At 49.9% G+C, this 17,670-nt stretch overlaps 1 protein-coding gene across 1 annotated transcript in view; it reads right to left on the bottom strand.

Annotated features, from left to right (window-relative positions):
• Nucleotides 1-1,877: 1,877 nt before the first annotated feature.
• PURA (purine rich element binding protein A) overlaps nucleotides 1,878-17,670 on the bottom strand; it is a 37,492-nt gene continuing 21,699 nt past the window's right edge. The window contains exons 2-3 of the transcript XR_002138027.3: nucleotides 7,680-7,846; nucleotides 1,878-3,265 (exon numbers count right to left, since the gene is read on the bottom strand). The gene's annotated coding sequence lies outside the window, so the exon portion shown is untranslated. The remainder of the gene's footprint in view (nucleotides 3,266-7,679; nucleotides 7,847-17,670) is intronic.

Here is a 17,670-nt window from a genome sequence, read left to right as displayed (position 1 = left end):
AATGCCAACCTGCCAAACCTCACTGCACCTCTCCTAGGGGTGCTTTTATTAATTAAACACCCCAGTCCCAGCTCCTCCCATGGAGCTCAGGAGACCGGGACACAGCGGCCCCAGAGCCTGAATCCCCACGCCTCCATTGGTCTTGTCAGTGACCACTAGGGGCACTGCGGCCACCTGCCACCAATTAAGAGGCAGCAAGGAAAGGCACCTGGCACCCTCAGAGAGGACAGGGCCATTCGGAGGGGCTGGCAGGTTTCCTGGTGAGTGGGGGAGGTGAGGCATAGGGTATAGGCAGGAGCCTCCTGGAAGTTCTGGAGTCATATTTTAGGAGGAGGGTAAGCACCGTGCCAGGTTCTGCCACGTCTGTGTCCCTGTTAGTCCCCTCTTTCTGCCCCTCCCACTCAGACTGGCTCCTGCTCTCCAATCCTCAGTACATGTGCTCAAAGCATCTTGTGATTCTCTTTATCATGGCTTATAATTCTCTATTTGCCAGATGGTTTGATAATATCTGTCTCCCCTATGGACTGTGAATCTGCAAAGTGGTACTAGTAGGATGGTGGGGGCTATGTGTGTCTTCTTTGCTGTCTCCCTAGCACTTGGCACAGAGCCTGGCACATAGTAGGTTCTTAATAAACATTTGGTGAATGAATGATGTAAAGAATTAATTCCTTCATCAGACACCATGATCTCTCTGAAGGCAGGGACTGCTTGTTTATTTTTGTATCCCCAACACCTGGCATGGAGGCTGGCACAAAGTAGGTACCCACTAAATTGTGTGGGATGGCAGACCCATGGGAGTTAACAGTGGGCCACCAGAAGCCTTGGCATATGTGTTTATGAGACTCATGTCTCTATCCCTTCCCACCCCGAGGCAGTGAGGACATGGCTTTCCGCTCTAGGTAGCTCTCCTGGGAACAAAGGACTCTAAGTAGCGCTGAGCAGGGTGAAGGGGAGTGCCGATTCTTGATTCTCAGAGAGGATGGGAGGTGAAGCCTCGGCTGGGCTGAACTACCGGGCGATCTCCCAGGTGGGCTGAGGCATTCAGGTGAATGGGGAAGCTCTGTGGGAGCCAAGTCCGGTAAGCACTCATCTCTGGGAAAGCTCAACAAAGACGCGGTGGCAGCAGGCCTCCCACAAGTGCCACTTGTTAGAAATGAGGGTCTTGTGGTCACGTGGGGCTCTGGACTTTAGGCTACTTGTTGCCTTTACAGAGCCAGAAAAACTCAGAGACACAGGGAACTAAAGGACAGAGGGTGCAGGGTGGGGAGTGGACGTCCTGCACTGTGGGAAGAGTGGAAGGGCGTTAGCAGCGCTGCGTCCTGGGAGGTGAGGCTCCCTCAGGGCTGCAGAGTCGCCCAGGCTCTCTAACTGTGGGATCAATTTCTGGGCACCTTCTATGTCCGGATGAACTGAGGAGGAGATAGACTCTCCTGGACCAAGGTCTTGAAGTTTGAAGTCTGGAGTTTGCAGCCCAACCACACATCTCAGAGCTTGAAAGAGACTTAGGTCATATACTGATGGCCCCTCTCCGCTGACAAACCGGTCTTGTCTTGTTGACTCCTGGGGGGCAGAGGAGCACACTCATTCAGGGCCCCCTCCCCCCAGGGGTTTGTCGGAGCATCTATCTGAGCAGCAGGAATCAGAATAAAGACTGACACAGATGTCAGCGCTGGCACTCCCGCTGTGGAAACCTGGGCTAAATGTTAGGGTCTGAAACCAGAACTTATGTGCAGCTTGAGACATAATTTAACTTTTAGCTCTTGAAAGTTGCAAAAACCCCCAAACCTAATCCAATCCAAACCAAAACAAAATGTGGGTGTTTGACTAGCAGGCAAATAGAGAGGTACTATTTCAAAGACCCTCTTTGAAACGAAACATAAACTTGACTTCATTTTATTCAATAGTAGAAATATTTACCTAGAATGGATTTTGGCTCGTGTGTGGGCACAAAGAGGATTAAAAAAAAAAAAAGAGAGAGAGAAAGAAAAGAAAGCCCAGCCCCACACAAAAAGGTTTATTACCAACTCTAGCAGGCCTGACATGTTTTGATAAGGGCTGACTTGGGTTCCAAAGGACGTACTATTTTTCTATGGAAATAGCTTCTTATCAAGTCGAAAGATTCTTCCCCCCCCCCCACTTCCCCGCAGTGCTAAGCGGGGGTGGGGAGGCGTTGGGGGAGTGGGGTTAGGGGACAGGTCTCCGTCCTGAGCCGTCGGGTTCTCAGGCTGCAGCCCCCGAGACTTACCGACCTATGGTCCTCACCATGAAATGACCCAAAGAGGAGCCGACGTGCGCCAACTGTAAAGCCATTTTTTTTTCCGTTTCGTTTTCTTAAAGCCAAATGTGGCCCCTTCATTAGGGGACCGCAACTCGGGTGGCGTGGACTGTGGAGGCCGGCTCGATCCGAGCAGGTAGAGGCGCTCCAACAGGTGCAAGCGCGGAGCGTGCGCATCCGGCGGGCCTTGCGCGGGGACTCTCCGCGGGCACCGCAGCCCCAGGGTGCGGAAACGCCATGCGCACCGCCCGCGGACGCTTCGAGGAGTGGGGAGAACGCGAGGAGCCGAGTTGCATCCTCCCTCGCTCCCTCCTTAAATTCCGGCGTCCTCCATTTGCTGCGCCCGGGGTGCGGCCTACTCAATCACCGCCCCAAAATCCGGGCAGCCGCGAGAGCAGAGCTGGGGCTGTCAAGCCGGCAGCGGAGCAGCGGGAAGGGAGCGCAGAGAGCCGGCCGGCGGTGCCCTGTGCGCGCTGAGCGGCCGCGCTGACCGCCGGGCCACCTGTGCTGGCGTGCGGCGGCTGCGCCCTGGCCCAGGCCTGGGTCACCCAGCGCCACCGAGCCGACGTGAGGGCGGGGCTGGAAGTAGCGGCCCGGCAGTTCTGGCGGGCGCGTCTTCCCTGGCCGAGCCTCTTTGGAACGCAGCGCCAGCACGCCGGGCGTCCCAAGAGCCGGCGGGCACCCTATTCGCCCCCTGGCGGCGCCGGGGACAGGCCAGGTGCCGCCGCCGCCACCGCCGCAGAATGAGCTGTCCACAGTAGCACTGGGCGCCGCCCGAGGTCACGCAAGAATCTGTCCCGGGGCTGCGAACCCGGAGGCAGGTGGCTCTTGGGAGGAAAGGAAGGACGATGGGACTAGGCAACTGTAAGGTTTAGGGGTTTCCCCTGGATCCATGTTCTCCAAATCCCGCGCGGGCTTCTCCACCAGCGTGATGACTGACACCCAGGGACCTCATCCCGGCCTGGTCCTCCTTCCTCTCACCCAGTCTCCCTGGAAATAAAAGATTCCTTCTCATTCTCTCCCATTCTGGGAAATGTCCCCATATTTCCCCTCCTTCTGCAGTGATCCGACAACGGTAGCCTTGGCCAGGCCCAGCCACACCCAGTCATGCCACTCCCGGGACCATGTGGCAAGGCAGGCAGAGAACTCTGAAGCAGTGCTAGGAGGTCATGAGGAGAGGATCAGCATCCAGCACGTCCCGAGTGTCCACTGGCAGCCTAGCACTGCCCTAGGTTTTGTGGGAGGTAAAAGTCCTTGCCCTCTGGGTGCTTCCATTCTCAGAAGATAAACACACTCAGACTATTGGCACAGTAAGTGGCCTGGCAGCAGGAGCCTAGGATGGTGGATATGGGCTGGAGTGTGAACACTTGGAGCCATTAGAACTTGCCAAGGGGACAGGATTTGGGGGGGGGGGGGGTGCAGGGAAGGGAAGGAGGGGGAAGAGAGAGAAAGAAAATATTCCTGGTCCTATCTAGAGAGGAGTGGAGGATGGTGTAGGACAGGCAGGGAGGCCACCCTCAGAGGACCTGTAAAGGTGGGTTCTGCAGTGGAAAAGACAGAGGAAGAAGGAAGAACTGGAGGCTGGAAGTCCCTCTGGGAAGCAGCAAAGTCTGCTCTGAGGTGCTGGCTGAGGTAGGCTGCCACTGCACAGTTCTAAGAGGCATGTGTGCAGGTGGGAAACCCTGGCTTTTTCAAGAGATTGGGTCATACACTACCCAAAAATTAAAATAAAGCTTGGGTTAGATTCAGAGGTTTTTGTCAGGAAGGAGGTAGCTCAGGTTATGGAAGAGAGGGAGCAGTTGTGGGCTAGGCTCAAAGGCGGCAGATTAAAAAGAGTGTTCCTGGAGTTGGGCGGGGGGGGGGGGGGGGGGGGCGGTGCGGCGGCGGCGGCGGCGGCGGCGGCGGCGGCGGTGGTGGTGGTGGTGTAATTCTGGGACCAGAAGGACCAGGCTGCCTCTAGGGAAGGAGATAGCCAAAGGGCGGAACCTGTCTGAAGGGCCAGCAGGGGGCGCAGGGGCCTTAGAACCTCAGGCCCACCAGGGCTGGCTGTAGTTGACAGTTTGTGTCAGTTTCTTCCCCATTTCCCATTCCATTTTCCTTACTCAAGTCGTCTCAGGTAATTGGAAGACCCTTTCCCAGCCTCTGGCTTTGTACTAAAGACGTGGCAAACCCAGAATGAAACTTCTAGGCTTCTATGACCTCCTGCACAAATCTATCCAGGTCTTAGGACTGCTGGTATCTTGCCTCCATCTTTGACTTACAAAAGCCATCTTCTGATAGCTGGAGACACACAGACCATTGGGTCCTGTCTCAGTAGCATGCCTTCCCACTTTGCCTTGCCTTCCAGAAAGGCCTGCCATGCCTGGAGCTGGGCTGCTTCATGGTAACCTCCCAACATGACTCTGGGCAGGCTCTGATGGGGCCACGAGGTCAAGCCTGGTAGACAGAGACTGAAGAACTCAGACTCCCAGGCATTGGCTATGCTGGCACTTCCACCAGGAGTACTGAGGCTGCCCAGATGATGAGCTGGGAAAGCCAGGGGCCAGCTGTCCATAGCCAGCAACTGCAATGAGGGCTTTGGGCGATGGGAGCCCCCTGCAGCCCAGCAGTCAGCACAGGCTGTGAGATGCTTGTCAGGTGTGGCAGCTGCAGAGGAAGCAGAGGGAGAGGGAAAGCACTGTCACCAAATCCTGCCACAGTAATGGCTTCATCAGGGCACGCCACAGGAGAGGGCCCAAGGAAGCACCGTCTGGAAGAAGGGCCAGGGTCAAAAGTCTTCTGGGGTAAGAACGGGGTGGGGTCGTGGTGTGTGTAGGGACAGAGGTGAGAGAAGTGGGGGAAGGGTCCTGGCCTAGCAGAGACCACATAGGCCAGTGCCCCTTTGCCCAGGCCAGGTTTCCTTTGCAATAAAGTCACCGCTGAAGGGCAGCCTCCATTTACTTGTGCTCCGCTTGAATTCCTCCAGGGTTAGCCACGCCCATTTTCTTCCTCTTCTACAAGGGGCCTGGTGGAAATGCAGAGAAGCAGGCCTCATTTCTTCATGGATGCTGCTTACGTGAGTGTGCCTGAGGGTCTATGTTCTCCACAGCATCTGCTACCATGACCCTTCTCTCCCTTGGAACATGTCCCAGAGGGAAACATGGTCCCCTAGCCACCTTTCCCTGTCGCTCCTTTTTAAAATTTACAAACACAGCCATCAATTTCTAAGTCCCTACTATGTGCCAGACACTGTACGCATGTTAGGTGCGTGGCCTCATTTGTGCCTCACAGCAGCGTGGAGGCCCATCAGCCCCACTCTGGTTTCGGCTCCCAGTCTCAGCTCGGCACAAGGGTTGAAGTCTGTTCCCGAAGCTGATCCAGAGGACACAGTCCAGTCTTCGCGTCACTCACTGTGTAGTGGCTCAGTAAACATTAATTAGCTCTGAGGACAAGGTGCAGTTTGATTCACCTCAGGCTAATGAAACAACCCTGCCATGGAAATCAGCACATGGGCAGGGACATGTTAGGCTGTGCTACAGACACTGCGCTGAGGGACAGGAGGGCCGTTGTCCTTCAGGTAGAAATCTGCCAGGGCCTGCTTGAACTCCGTGTTCTTGGAAGCTAGGGCCAGAGTGGTGGGGATGAGGCATAGCCCTCCTCTCGGAGAAAGCCTAACCCCTGAAATCCAGGAGAACTGGGAGGAGGGAGGCAGAGTTCACACGCCTCCTGGGTCCGGCATGCCCGTGGGACATGAGCGCTCTCTAAGGAACCAAGACAGAACAGTCCGGCCTTTCCCCCACCCCTCCCACTTAGTCCTGAGGCGTCATGTCCCAATGATTCTGGGTCCGCTGTGGGAGACCTGCAGCCCAGGAAAGACATGGTGAAAGCCCCTTCCACCTGGCAATTTTGGACTGTTGGGGCTGGCAGGTACCTCGCTGGGCTCTGCTTCCTACCTGAGAAAGTGCGCCATGGCAATGTCTCAAGGCTCTGGAGGCCGAGCTCTCTCTGTGACCAACTGAGGGACCTGGGGCAGGCCACTTACCGTCACCAGGTCTGCTCCCTTCTCTGTCAGACAGGGCAATAGCAACGTCAGCCTCACAGGGGTTGTGCACAAAGTAAGGTTCAGTACATGTTAGCTATACTGTGATGATGAGGATGACGATTATATCAACCAACTGTACTCCCCAATAATACTGGGCTGTCTTGAAACCAAGTTGGAGTAGCTATTGTGCTTGAACCCTAAGTGGTCACTGTGAAGGTAGCTGTTCTCTGTATGGAAAAAGAACAACATCTCAAAATGTTACGAAGTTAACATGTAAGAATAAAACGAGATGAGGTAAGGGTGAAGCAAGGGCAGAGTGACTGTGTGAGTTACTGAGAAAGGACGTGCCAGTGTGGCATGATGCCTGTGCCCCTTCCCCCCCAAGTCCCTGTCTGCAGCCACCTGGGAGCCCTCGTCCCTCCTTCTCTCCTGGGCTAGTGTTCTGAGCATGGCTCGGAAGGCTAAGGCCAACTCTGGGGGCCTGTGGCTCATAACAGGCAGTTGCCCACTCTGTCCTCTCCTAGGGGAAGTCATAGCTATCACCAAGGTGGGTTACAGGAGCCCTGCAGAGTCCCCTAGAGCTGCCAAGCAGGCACAAGTTAAGCATTTACATTCAACACATCGGACAGATCAAATGTGGTTCTCAAACAGCTTAGACTTGCAAGCTTTGGAGAAGGCCCAGGTTTGGCTCCTTTTTAACTCCCAAACAAATTCTTGTGGGATGTTGCAATTACTTGTGACAATCCCTCTCCCTGTCTGGGACTTTGATTTCATATTTAGACATGTAAAACTGGGTGGCTGGCTGAGTCTTGAGCAACTTGTGTGTGGGGGGGAGGTCGGGTGGGGGCTGGCCAGGGAAAATTCTCTGCAGCATATTGTGTTTGGAAGCGAAATCTCGAGGAATCAGACGCTGTATGTAGATCTGTTTGTTTTACCAGAACTTTTCAGCCACTGTGGCAGATTTCCTGTCCCTGAAATTGGTTCACTACTCGTATGCTGGAGTGGCTCATTCTGTCCTTTGAAACACAAATGTCTAGGAATCATTTTCTGTAATAGTCTTATGTTAGAGTGACTTTGCAATCACTGTAACAAATTCCACAGTCCTTATCCTAAAACCTTATCCCCTGGATAAGCACCAGGTGAAGATTTGTCAAGGCCACAGGGGATATTTTCATGGTAACTCATGCTGACGTGGCCCCAGACAAGCCTGCAAGCAGGAGGAGGTGACGCAGAGAGAACCAAGTGGATACAGAAACAGGAGAGGAACACAGGTGGGCAAAGAGTGTCTGGGTAGCAGGACTCCGTGGCCTTTCTGTGGATGGGGACCTGGGTGTGTACACAAGTGTTTTGAGCAAACTGCCTGTGTTTTTGTTGTTATTGTACCTTAACGCACATTCAGTTCTTCCAGGGTGAGGTGGGGACCTGGGCCTGGGGCAGGCTCCTGTTTTCCTCCTTTCTGGCTACCACTGCTGGTCAGAGAGCCCACACAACTCTACTTCTGGCCCTTTTGACTTTCATACTGGCAACAAAACGGCTGGATACTGCTGTCCCTGAAAGAGATTTGAGCAGAGGGGTTAGGGCCTTCTTGCTTCACCCCTAGGCCTCTGGCAGTCCGCCTGACCTAGTAGCCTGCCTGTTGAGGTTGGTGCACATGACAGAAATCAGGGATCAAAAATCGCTAGGAATTCCTCCATGCTCTGTGGAGTTTGGGCTGGTGAGCAGAGTCATAGGATGGTATCTGTTGGCAAATCTGGGGGTAATAAGCTCTTGCCTGTAGTGTGGGCAGCAGGCATAGAATCACTAACACTGCTCTTCCCTCAAATACCCTGTGAGTTCTCCTCTCCTTCCAAGATATTGTCTTGTCTGGACGAAGCTCAGAAATTACATGGAACAAAGTGAAAAGAGAGAAGGTCAGAATGAGGGGTTGTGTCTCAAGCCAACTAGATTTTCAGGGAAGTCCAAACTAAGAAAACATTAAGTTGTCCTACTCTAGTTTAGAAATATTGGAATTCTTGGGGGAGCAAGATGAGAAGGGAGATTCTGGGAATGGGACGTAAAGGCAGGTAATAAAAGAGATGGAACCATTCCCCTGGAGTTCTTCTGGGTCTTGGAAAGATAAAGCTCGGAATTCCTGAGAAAAAGCAAATGCTCAACTGTTTCATCCAACTCTGAGTGGGAAGAGGGAACGAGTTAAGCTAGAATCACAGGACGTGGCAATGCAAGGATCTGGTGGCTCCAGGCACCAACAAGGGAAGCTGAGCGGCTGCAGGGGTCAGGAGAAGAAAGAATGTCTCTCCCAGGGCTTTTAGGAACATAGTTGAGACATTTTGTTTCTGGATGAGACGACTCAGTGTTGTACAGATACCGACTCTCTTCCAACCTCATTTATATCATCAATAAGATCCCAACCAAAGTCCTAACAAGAGGTGTTCAATGAAACTTGACAAGCTAACTGGAAAGTACATCTGGAAGGAAAAAATAGGTAAGGATAACACAACAATTTCGGGGAAACAAAAATATACTGTATCAAAACATCTTCAAAGGCTACAATTAAAATGGTGTAGTGCTGGTGCAAGGAATATAAAAAGTTTACTGCAACAGAACAGATAATCCAGAAACAGGTATTTATGGGAGTTTTGAATATGAGAAGAGTAATATTTCAAGTCACTGGGGAGAGGATGACCTATAGAGTAAATAATTCTGGGCAGCATGTGACCCTCTGCAAAAAAAACAAAAACTTAGATCCCTAACTCACACCATATATGCAAATAAATTCCAGTTGGATTAAAGAACTAACATAGAAACACAACTGTAAAAGAAATACAAAAAAAAAAGAAAAAAGAAAGAAAAATAAATATAAGAAAATGGGGGAGAATATGTGTATTATCTAGGGAAAGAGAAATCTTTAAAAACCATAAAATGCAAAGCCATAAAGGAAAGGACTGATACATTTGATCAAAATAAAAAGCCTCTGTATAGCCCAAGGAACCATTAATAAGGTTAAAAAGGGCCAGTCGGCCTGGACTGAGGGGCGGCTTGTTCTGCCCGGGAGCAGAGTGCAAGACCAGACGCCCTTACAATGTCTTCTCAGACGTCAGAGTTCAGGAGGAAGCAAATAAGCACCAGAGGGTGACCACTCCCCATTGTTCATGATCCCCAGAGTCCTACCATCAAAGATAACGCAAGTCCAGTTATTAAGCGCCAGCTCAAAATGGGTGGATTAAATGCAGGAAGGTACATGAGAGGAGATGGTGAAGCAAGATGGAAGGAGTGAAAACAGTTCTACTGGCTGTGGGTGAGGAAGGGCTGCCTCTCTGTCAGATATCACAGTCTCTAATCCTTCAGGCCATCTTTCACAGAGTGGATGTAGCTCAGGCAGCTCCTCCCAAGACCTCATTTCCTCTGCACAGAGAGCCTTTTTGAAGCACATGCAGAGCCAAGCCCCTGTGTGGGCTTTAATCACCTCAATGAAGCCCATCAGCCTGTGGGGATCAGGGCAGTCCTGGGATAATGGCTCCTGCCCAGACCCCCAGTGGCAGTCAGTGGCTGTGCTTATGTTCTTGGGTGGGCTGGGTGGGCTCGCATAGTCTGATGGCTCCGATCAGAGGCCTATGTCCTGGAGACTCTTGTCTCATGTCTGGAACACACTCCTACTCAAGGCCCCCGAAGCAAAGTGTAACTCTTGTCCTATGGAGCCTTCAGCCAATTCACCCTGTGGGGATGAGGCTCTGCTCTTGGGGGAGCCCAGGGAAGCACTCTGCCCAGCTACTCTCAGCCCATCCTGCCCACCTGTGAGGTGACTGCACCCAGAACTTGTTAGCCTGCTTCAGGTAGAAGGACAGCCATGTCTTAGGAAGTCCCCGTGGCATCGAATGCAGAAGTTCAGGAAGCCTGGTTGAGCCCATGGACTTGGGACTTGAGAGGAGGGGGTACATTTTCTAACTTGAACATGAAAGTGCAATAAGGAATCATGGGCATTGAGAAAAGCAGGAGACAGTACCAGGACTGGCCAGAAATGGAGTGTAGTCTCAATAATGAAATCACATTCCAAGAAGCATCAAATAATCTCACAGGCCCCAACCAAACTGGCTTTCAGAGATTTTATCTGTCAGATTTTGTAGGATGAGTAGTAAGGAGCAAATAAGCACAGTTGGGGATAAGACCCAGGTACCTGACCCCTCATGAAAGCATACACAGGGGTAAGGAGAAGCCCCTGGCCCCTGGGAAATTAAAAAATGGACTATGAAGCTTAGATTTAATGTCTCCAAAAGGAAAGGAAACAACTGTATCAATACACAAACTCTGGCTGAGTACCAACTATGTACCAAGCATTCAAATGAAGACAACATAGAGACCCCTGAACCCCCCACCCACCATTACTGTCACCAATACATACCTAGCAAAGTCACCCAACCCTGCTTCCTACCTCTGATATGACACCAGCCCTGCCTGTCCCCCATCTGGCACACAATATGGCAGTTTAGAGTGCCTTGTAATCCTACAGCCAAATTTCAGGGAAAATAGGGGATATTTAGCTAGCTCAAAACCCCCAACTTCCCAACAGATGTGGCAGGTTCCAACCAGCCAATACAGGTCCAACGAGAGAAGGTCTCATTCCTTGAAGCCTAAGCACTTCCAGGCCCTTTTCACTAACAGTCTGCTGACCAGCCAGGTTAAAGGCTGCAGCCTCTTCGAGACGCCCTGGAGGAGGGTTCTATTTCTACTCTCAGATCAGGACCAGTGATTCTGAACCCATCTGGGCTGTGACATTTGAAAGTTGGAAGAAAACTATAAATTTTTTTCTCAGAAAAATGTACACTGCACATACAGGTATAATTTTGTGTAAAACTTCAGGAGCTTTACAGACCGTAACAAGTCCCAGCTTAAGAATTTCTGTGAGGCACATCACTCCTTTTCTTACACAAGACCTATTTCCTGGGGCGGATGAACTGCTCTCTTAGCCGCCCAACAGGTGAATTAATATTCCATGTTGACCTCTAGTCATCCCACACCTTTGGCAGATGGCAGCGTCTGCTGTTGCCTGTAACCTGAAGGAAGCAGAGTCCCCAGACTGAGACCACATTTTCTTTTGCAGAAGAGTACGCTCCTCCATCACCACCAGAAAACCTCACATACCCCAGACCTGGAACAGAAACACTAAGTGACAAACCCAAACCAAACCTGGTCCGGTGTACATGTCGGCCTGTGAAGAGAGAGCCACAGACTGGATCCTCTTTGGGCTGGCAGGAGAAAGGTGTGAGGGTAGGCCACAAGCTGAAATGGGAAGGGGTCAGAATGGGTTTTCCTCCCTTCAGCGAAAGGCAGGGGAGGTAATCATTCTACAGAGGCTTCTACTGTTTTCATGGTTCCTCTACCTGGACGCAGAGGCTGCTGGAGGCAGTGCTCCTGTCAACTACTCAGATTCCACATTTGTCCTCCCTTTTCCCAACAATAACAAGAAGGATAATGATGAGGATGGCATTTTATTGAACACCATTCTGTGCCAAGAGCTGTGTTATAAGCTCTTGACATACATTATTTCATTTAATCTTCCCAACAATCAAATGAGGGAGGCACTCTTCTCCCATGTACAGATGAGGAAACCGAGACTAGGAGAGGTTAGGTAGAGTTGCTTAAGGCCACAAAGCTAGTGAGTGACAGACCCTGGATTTGCATCTAGGCCTGACTTCAAACTTAATACTTTCCATCACCACCTCCATGCTCCTTCTTATAAAAGCAGGATTCAGACAAAGGCCTTGGATGACCTGGTTTTCAAGTCCACGCTGCCCTCCCCCATCCTCTGCCCTCCATGTAGCAGCCTGGTTCTCATCAGGGACTCACTTCACCGGGAGTTGGTTGGAAACCCTCAAACTCAATCTCCTATCTCTGTACGATTTTGCTATTTGAGTCCTTACTACATAACCCTACATGCCTCCTGGAGACTAAATTTATTTGTAAACTCAGCTGAGCTCAGGCGCATCATTTCCTCCTCAGGTTTAGAATCAAAGATGAAGACAGTTTTTCACTTCTCTGAAGTTGTCGGGGAGGGGATTTACGTGTCACCACTCCCATTTTTAACACTGGGCATTAAGCCATGGAGCAGAGAGTAAAGGAGCCAGGATTTGATGAAATGTCACCAATGAAGTTGGTGTTCTCTGGAGGCCATACTTCTCTAGACACCTCCTACCCTGCAGCTTTTAGAAACGGGGCATTATCACCACTTGGATGGCTAGTCTCTTCCCTTCCCTCAACTAGTGGATTCTACGAAGAGTGAGTGCCTATCTCATCAAAGGAAAAGCCCGGAAGAACACTGCCCATCATATGCTTAGTGGCCAAGCCCCCTCCCCCTCCATCCCAAGTGCATGCTGTATGGTGCTTTGGGGGGTAGGTGGGGACAGAGTGGGCATTAAGCTATCTGTTGAGTCCAGGGTTATTACTGCCTTTTCCCCAGAGCTCATTTGGAGATGAAATAGCTACAGAGAGGAGTTGCTGAGGCCCATGCAGAGGTGGGAGGTACAGGAAACTAAGGAGGGCTGGAAGCAGGCAGAGAAAAGCATCTCACATTCAGGGTCCTGGTCCTATGCCACTTGTGGACCAGAGGTGAGCTCAAACAGCAACACTTGCCTTGAAAGTGGACGAGGAAGTCAGCTCCAGAGGCACAGCTGACTCCCAGAAATGGCCTGGACCCGCTGGAGTCCAGTAGCTTAGCTAACAGATGTTTACTGAGCATCTGCTGTGTGCCAGACTCGTCTGGGAACTGGTGATGCCTTAATGAGTTCTACCCTCACAGCATTAGTCCATCCACAGAAAAGGATAGAAAAGACACTTCTGGACAGTGATAATAAACAGTAGGAAGAAAACTGAAGCAGAGCAGTAAGGGAGAGTGATTGGAGGGGCCACTTCAGTTTGAGTTGTCAGAGGCCTCCTTGAAGCAAGAACATGAACGCTGAGGCCTGATTATGACAAACGGCCAGCCACAGAGGATCTGGAGGGAAGTATGTTCCGGGCAGAAGGAAGAGCAAAGCCAAAGACCCTTAGATGGCAACGGACGCCCGTGCATTCAACATACAGAAAGGTGTCCAGTATGGCTTAAGAGAAACAAACAAAGGTGAAAGGAGGGAGAGAAAACTGGAGAATTAGGCAGGAGCCAGATCGTGAGAATCTTGTAACTACATTTACAAGCTAACTGCAGTGTGGAGACTAGAACGCAGGAGGCAAGCATGGCCGTAAAGAGACCAGTACGGAAGCTGTTAGGTAAGAAAATGGGTGACCATATAATTTGTCATCCAAACCAGGATACTGTGCAAGTGAATGCGGATGCTATAGACAATTAATCAGGGACAGCAGGCATAGCCAGGACTTGCCATTGACAAAGCTCTCGCTGCAGTCAACAAAGCACCAGCCCTAGCCAGGGCTGTCATAGGAAGTTCAGCAGTTTTTTAGCAGTGCTGCTCTCACACAGAGCTCCCAGCTCCAGGAGAAGGAATCACTTTTCTATTTGGTCCCAGGCTCCTGGCCTGGTGCCCTATGCCTGAGCATTTGTTTTTTGTCTCAATGCCATGGGCTACAGTTACAGCACATACAGGGAGCAGCAAGCCTTTTTCTCTGTGCTGTCTGGCACAGGGGCTGGCCACTCTCAGTGACAACCAACAGTATACAGATGAAAGAACAAACAGAGAGTATGTGGCCACCCCTTCTCGAGGCTGTACTGAGAGGGTGGCAGCCACCGAGGGACGAACAAGCTCCGAGTTCCAGAGCAGGGATTCTTAACTTGGACCTCAGGGGGTCTGTGAAGCAGGTGAGATGGCCCCAAGCTTTCATCAGATTCTCAAACCTAGACTCCAAATGACATAACCTTGTGCTTTAGAGAGCAGTGGTTGTCACTTCAATGTGCCACCTGGAGGGTTTGTTACAAGAGGGGCTGTTGGGCCCTAGCAGATTGTGATTCATTCAGTCTGGAGTGAGGCCCAAGAATTCACATTTCTAATGATTTCCAAAGGGATGCTAATGCTCTTGGTCCAGGGGCCACACTTTGAGAATCACTGCTTTAGAGGATACAAAAAACACGAGGGGTTCCAGGTTAAATGATGATATTCCCTTTTTGGACAAGAGTTCTAACAGATGCCATAGCTCTCTAAACCACCCTTAAGTCCCAAGGAATTTCACATTTTATTTTTGGAAGAAGCCCCTGGAGAGTGACAGACTCTGCACCTCCCCTTGGAGGTCAGGAAGCATCTGGGAAATAGCATTTTGGAGGCTGCAGGAAAAAAGCCCAAGCAAAACTCTGAGCTGGAAACTACAGGGCTGGCCCTGGCAGATCCAATTACTGGGCCAATTATTGGTGAATAGTGAGGTTTTGGGAATCTGTGTAGACCTAGATCCTCTCCTGGAGACTGCCTCCTGATCCTTTTTGAGCCTAAATCTGAGGCCAAATAGGCCAAGACAGGAGGTCTGCAGTAAAGGAGATAGGGCATCTGCTGGGGGTTATAATCTGGGAGAAAGAAATCGACAACTCCACCAAACAGAATTCACGAGCTGCATTCACAGAGCCCTTTGATCAGGTCATTGTGGTGAGGGCGGGAAGAGGCAGGAATAGTAAGTACGCAGGGCTCTGCTTACTTGAAGCAAGAGCAGTGGAGAGAGAGGCCTGCAAGGGCCAGTTGCCAGCTTTCTTCAGACCTGCTTGAAGTCATTCCCTCGAGAAAGGGGAGGGGGAGATGAAAATGTGGCTTCATTCATGACAACCTTTAGAACAGGAATTGTGGCTTTTGAGCTACACTGAGAATTCCTCCTTTGCTAGAGGGAACATCGGCTTTGCCATCCAACTAAATATATCCTCAGATGAGGCAATCAAAGCCAGGGAGAGCCTACCAGTTAGGGGAAGAGGCAGAACCTCACGGGAAAGGTGATGCACTAGAGTGATGGAGACCCAGGCTGTGTTTTGGCATCAGCCTTCCAGGACTCACGATTTGATTCGGACTGTGTGCCCCTGGGCATGTTAGTTAATCTCTCTGTGCCTTCATTTCCTCTTTTGTAAAATAGGGGGAATAACAGTGCCGACCTCATAGGGTTGTAAGAATTAAATGAAATAACCTATACAAAACACTTAGCTTGGTGCCTTGCATATTTTAAGCACTCAACGTTAGCTTAAAAAAATAAATAGTAGTGAGCTTGGAAAAATTTAGGGTGGTGGCAGTACAGACCCACCCTTAGTGTCGCACCCAGAGACAGAGAAAGCCAAGCTAGGTTGGAGCTACTGCCAATCTCCCCAGGAAGCTGACAGGGAAACTCCTGCTCCCTGGGGACAGTCTGAGGTACAAGCTGGGAACGCAGGGAGGGTCAGGATTCCTAGGATGGTGGGGCTCACTGGACACCATGCTGGCTGGAGGGGGGGGATCCTGCTCTTTTAAACATTGCAACATTCAGTGAGTCTGTTTTGTGACATTTTCTCACTGCCAACCTAAGTGCCAAATGGCCTGATTTGAACAAATCAAAATGAATGAAAATCAATGTTGGTAGGAAAACTGGAATGACGTTATTGGAAATGCTCTGGAGATTTACACTATTAAGGTAGAATCCCCATTTTCAGGGAGGAAAAAAAGTGACTCCTCCTCCTCCTCAAGTTCCAGAAGTGTAGGGGTTGGTGCTGAAGTGAAGGCAGTGGTGCTGCGTGCCGGCCTTCAGGGCAGTGGGCAGCCAAACCCTGCGAAAGAGATCTCTCTTTACTCTGATCCTGAATGAACAAAACCAGTTCCAAAACCTAGCTCCCCAAATCAAAAAGTCCTGTCTGCTGAGAAATAAACTGTTACTGGAAGTAGGAACAAAGAGATTTCTAAAAACCATGCAAAAGAGCCAAAGTAAACGACATACCACATAGTTAAATAAAAGTTAACATCAATTGGAGGTAGGGTTGGGAAGATTGCCAATTACATCACTTTAGAAATGAAAAGAGCTAAATAAAATCACCAATAGTTCTGGTGAACATGCTGGGCTCCTTTCTTAAGGGGTCCCCGTGGCCTTGCAAGCCTTGCCCTATAGTGCAGACCTATTCCAAGTCTGGGATGTTCCCCTGCAGCCCTGCAATAACACTTCACCTCTTGCTCTCCCAAATGATCACAGGGTATATTTAATCACAGTCCCATGTGGAGTCTTCAAAAGATTAAGGCCAAGGGACAGTTAAAAGGGGCCTCGCTTCTGGCTTTTCACTTCCTGTACTTACTACTACAAATGATGGCTAGAGTGTCCACCACAAGCCCCTGTACCAAAGAGGCCTCTGATCCCACTTTGAGGAAAAAGGGGAATCTCTGATCTCCTCTTCAGGAAGTACCCACCTGTCATTTGCGCCCCACCCCCAAATCAGAGGCATTGAAGAACATAGGGAAAACTAGAGTTTCCTAGCACCTCACCTACCTCTCCCAAACAGTGGCACCCTCAGCTTTAAGTTTTTATATATAATAGCAAAGTTTCTGCATTATTTTTATTGGAGTTGGTAGTTGTCAGATGTGGAAGCTAGTCCAACAGCTAGTTGTGGCTAGCTGTAGTCCAACAGCTAGTCTGCTGTTCTGTACAAAGGAGGGGCATTTTAGCAGGGAAAAAACAACAACAAAATAATAACAACAAGTTGATTGGGATTCACCCAGGGAAGCCTGGAACTGTGATACGGTGAACTTGAGACACTTCAATGGCTATGCAGCAGTTTTTAGACTATGACTATTGCCATACACATTTAAATAACATTAAAATTTTTTAAATAGTGTGATTTTTGCAAGAACCTTGTTCCTGCAACTACTTGTTCGAAGCCTTCCCATATCCAGCCTAAAGGTGAGGGCACCAGAAAGGATAAAATGAGGGGAAAGCCACAAATAAAATTTCCAACTCCACTTCTGAAGGCCGAGGAAAATATCATACACCTGAGGTCTCCACTGATTTTTGAATTAGAGGCCCAAACTGGGATGGTTCTTCTTGGTTAGCTAATCCAATCTGCTATGAGAAGGTCCCATTAAAACTAGTCTGAAGGATCACTTCTGTGCCACATTTTATTGGAAACTTCATTTACTGTCTATCACTCCACTCACGACAAAAGCAATTTTGAAAGGATCTTATTTTCAAGTACAACCTCTATTTTCTGCAGAGGATTCTCTTTTATCATATCCTCTCTTGTAACCCTTCTACTACCGAAAACCAACTTTAAATTTAAACTGACAGAAAACAAAAACCTTCCATGGGAAAGAGGCATGATCTATGGGGAAACTTTTCTTTCTCTTCAACTGTGATAGCTAAGTTAACTGTCACACCATCAGAGTTTTCAAAACTGACTCAAAAAGCGAGATAGGGAAGCCATTCACATAAAATCTTTAAAACTAAACATATTTGC

This window comes from Rhinolophus sinicus, chromosome 5, assembly GCF_057876585.1.
Source record: "Rhinolophus sinicus isolate RSI-liver-muscle chromosome 5, RSI-T2T, whole genome shotgun sequence".
NCBI classification, from domain to species: domain Eukaryota; kingdom Metazoa; phylum Chordata; class Mammalia; order Chiroptera; family Rhinolophidae; genus Rhinolophus; species Rhinolophus sinicus.
Note: the sequence above shows the minus strand (reverse complement) of the source record. Positions and strands in the feature narration are given on the sequence as shown.